The sequence below is a fragment of the Morone saxatilis genome, unplaced genomic scaffold (assembly GCF_004916995.1).
Source record: "Morone saxatilis isolate NCDOM2014 unplaced genomic scaffold, NCSU_SB_2.0 Contig22, whole genome shotgun sequence".
In the NCBI taxonomy this organism is placed as follows: domain Eukaryota; kingdom Metazoa; phylum Chordata; class Actinopteri; family Moronidae; genus Morone; species Morone saxatilis.
In genome coordinates, this window is record NW_023339785.1 from 13,910,080 (window position 1) to 13,913,743 (window position 3,664).

At 41.9% G+C, this 3,664-nt stretch overlaps 1 protein-coding gene across 1 annotated transcript in view; it reads left to right on the top strand.

The window, feature by feature from the left end:
- slc43a1a (solute carrier family 43 member 1a) overlaps nt 1-3,664 on the top strand; it is a 23,139-nt gene that overhangs the window by 466 nt on the left and 19,009 nt on the right. The gene's annotated exons all lie outside the window — the stretch shown is intronic.

The window sequence follows — 3,664 nt, forward strand, 5'->3', positions numbered from 1 at the left end:
TGTGTGTGTGTTCACAGACAGCGTTACAGTGAAAGCGTAAAAATTCTTGTTTTCGGAATTGACCTTAAGTGACTTCTTTTATAGTAGTGTACAGTGTCTGTATCTCTCATTGAGTGGTTAACTGCTGCTGCTTTAGTAAACTGTGCTGTTCCTCTACGAGCTGCAATTAGACACGTGTTTTTATAAAGTAGCACTTACATGTTATTACTGGTTTAACCAGTAACGGTGGTCACAGACACGCTGTGGTTAGTAAGGACACAGCCTTTGTTGCCTTCATGGGCACCCCATGAAGTGAGATTTTAGGCAATTTATGATTCAATTTAAATCGTTAAAATAACTTTATAGTAAAGCAGACTGTACCAAAGACTGTGCTTTAGTGTGTTAAGTCACTCAGAAACTTGAGGTGGTGGTAAAAGAGTCAGCTTATATTTAGGTCTACCACCCAAAGATATTAAATGTACAATGTTATAAAACACAGACAAGAAGCAAATCCTGTCCACATTTAAGGGGCACAACAGAAACAGAGGCAACCTCACGGTTTGATTAAGTCTGCTTCTAAAAATGAGTGAAACGATTGACCCAAATTGTTGGTGGTTCATTTTCTGTTGATTAATTGATAAATCAATTAACTATTAACTATAGGCTTCCTCTCTTTTGCCTTATGTCCATCTTCAGTTATTTCATGCTTTTTTTGTCTGCCTCCTTCAGTGTCACCTGCAGGAAGGTGGGGTATCATCGGGAAACAGGCGGTACCATTTTTTTTTGGGGGGGGGGGGGTTGTAGTTAATCTCACAATTCCGACATTTCGGACAGCACGTGAACGCAGACTTGCTCAGGGACGGGTCCACTCAGCGGGCCCCAGCCGAGCCGGTAACCGGATCCCGGGCTGAGGTCATGCCCGCGGAGAGACAGCTGCTGGCCGGCCGGGCAGCCTCGGGGGTTGGCGTTTTGTTGGGCTCCTCGGGGGGACAGAGGCTCCCAGAGCGCCTGGTTTATTTTCTTGGAAACTTGTGAGGATAAAGAGTTTGCCCTGCGGTCCTTTATGTCCTGCAGAGGTTGATAAACACGGCTGGTCAAGGTCAGAAACGTCCCCGCGGGGAAAAAAGAGCAGGGCTGGATGGGAGCAGCAGCAGAGAGACTTGAAAGAAAGCAGGACACGTGATGAATTAAATATGTCAAGTAGATTTTAATACAGTAAAAAGTTTGTTGTTATTGTATTAATCCTAATAAGTTAATAAAATATATGATATAGGTCGAAACCCCTCTCCTATACCAAAACTCTCCATGGCCATAACAGTGGAGTTAGTCATGGCAACATTGCATCAGCGGCTGGTGCTCAGGTATTTCAGGAAACAGTATCCTTATATGGTTTTCCTCTCAGGGCAGACTTCACCTGCTCTCCCCTCCACACACACACACACACACACACACACACACAAACTTCACGATATTATGACAAGGCCTCACAACCGCTTGTCAACCCTAAAAAGACTTTCCTTTCCTTTGCATGTTTTTGCTTTGTTGGGTGTTGACTTTCCCACCTCACTACACCCGCGGGCAGTCCTTATTAGCACCCAGTTCTTGTAGTAGCAATTGTCATCCTTTTTCTCCATAATGACAACGTTCTCAAGTGACGGCTGCCATAATAAGAGACACAAAAAGGAGGAATGTGTGATGAGCAGAAGTAGAAGGTGGAGGCAGCGTGTCTTGAATCAGTCACATGTGGTAATATAACCTGAGCTCAAACATACACTGAGGAGCAACTGATACGACGCCTTTCTTACAGACGCACACACACACCGTAGCCATGACTCTGTGTTTCATTAACATTGTCTCAGTCTGCTGAGCGCTGACTGCCCACAGTGTGTATGTGATGTGTGTTCATTGTGTGTTGCAGCCACAGCAGCGTAAATCCAATCCATGTGACAGTAGTCTCTATTAGGCCTTTAAAGGACTGTGTCTGTTCATGTTTGAACGACTGCTCTGTTCATCCCTTCTGCTCCGTTGATACACAAACAAAATGCTTTATAACTTCAACGTGGACAGTTCTTAGGCTCGCTCTGCACTTGATGTTAAACAAAGACACAAAATGGTGTCTTTTTGTTGGTCAGACTGAGGGAACACGGAGAGGATTAATGGTGACACAGTGAGAAACTGCACATTCAGCAGATAAATGTGGATTTACACCTGGGTTTAAAACGCAGAGCCATCTTAATTCATTAAAACAAATAATTAAAATGCAGGCGTTCATGTTTTTGGGTCCCCCCGGCTTCAAAGTCATTAACTTAATGACAGCACGTTAATTGTTTCCTGCTTTATGCGTCTTCTGCTATTTGTTGTTATAAAACACGAACAGACAAATTCTTTTTTCTATGACAGAATGATTGCTTTAAATTTTAATTGTATCATTTGTAACTGAGCAAGTGGAAATACTCCCTCATACTCCCTGAAGCAGAAGTCCATGCAATCACTTCTTTGCTATTTCAAACATCACATTACTTGTGAACAAGTTATTATGTTTTGACATCAACCATTCTCTGATATTCTGTGAGTTATTAGGAAAACACACACCTTGATATGTGATTATAGAGCTGAAAACTCATGATACGTGGTAATGATTCAGCAAAACATTTTATTTATTAAGCATCTATGATACATATGATACAGTATATACTGATGAGGAAAATATACCCTGCCAATGTAAAATAATACAGTATGTGCTCATTCATATGTCAGGGATAAAAGCCTGAACTGTCACAATCTATATTTCCATTAGAGCTGCAAAGATTAGTCTTGATCGACTTGATTGATCAACAGTAAATTCATTTTTTAAGTCATTTTACAAACAAGAGTTTTGTATCATTGGTCGGGCAATCAATTAAGTAACCTTGGCTCTAGGATTTTGAGTAATGTGTTACAGCCTCACCCTGATAATAGACACTCACAACCGAACCAACTTCATTCCTAGTCATTTTTACAAGCAAATGCAGTTATACTACTCAATAGAAGAAGTCCAATTTGCATATTACTTTGAACACAATTAAGACCAGAGGAAAACATATTGAGGGATGATCACCAGGAGTTTTCCATCTGCTGGTTAAAAGTCTCAGACACCACAGATGCGTAATGTTTGAATAAAACCATCAGTAAAAGTGATCACTAATCACAAAGATGTGTTGTGTGGAGGAATGCATTGAGGCTTTGGTCAGTCAGATGAAATATACCGTATTCATGACAAAAGAAAGCTCAGGAAACAGCAGGAGGGTTAATTAACAGGTTAATTTGTGGGTTATACATTTACAAGAGTGAATGAATGAATGAGCGTCATCTTGCCCTGTCGTCTCTTATTGAGAGATGGGAGTTGTGTGTGTGTGTGTTACTGAAGGGGTTTTCAGCATGGGGTGTCAGTTACATAGAAATCCCCCCTTTTAAAAACTCTTTTCAGCACAAAGGCAGTTCAGTGGACTACAGATAATCGCATTACATGCACGCCTCATGAGCAAATACGCAGAGACAAATCTGTCCCATTAGATCCTCTCTCCGGTTCCCATTCAACACACACACACACACACACACACACACACACAGATGCCCTCATTAGGAACTACTGAAAAGTGTTTCCTGTTTGAGGCCTTGACTGCAGGCCCCCCCCCCCCCCCCCCCC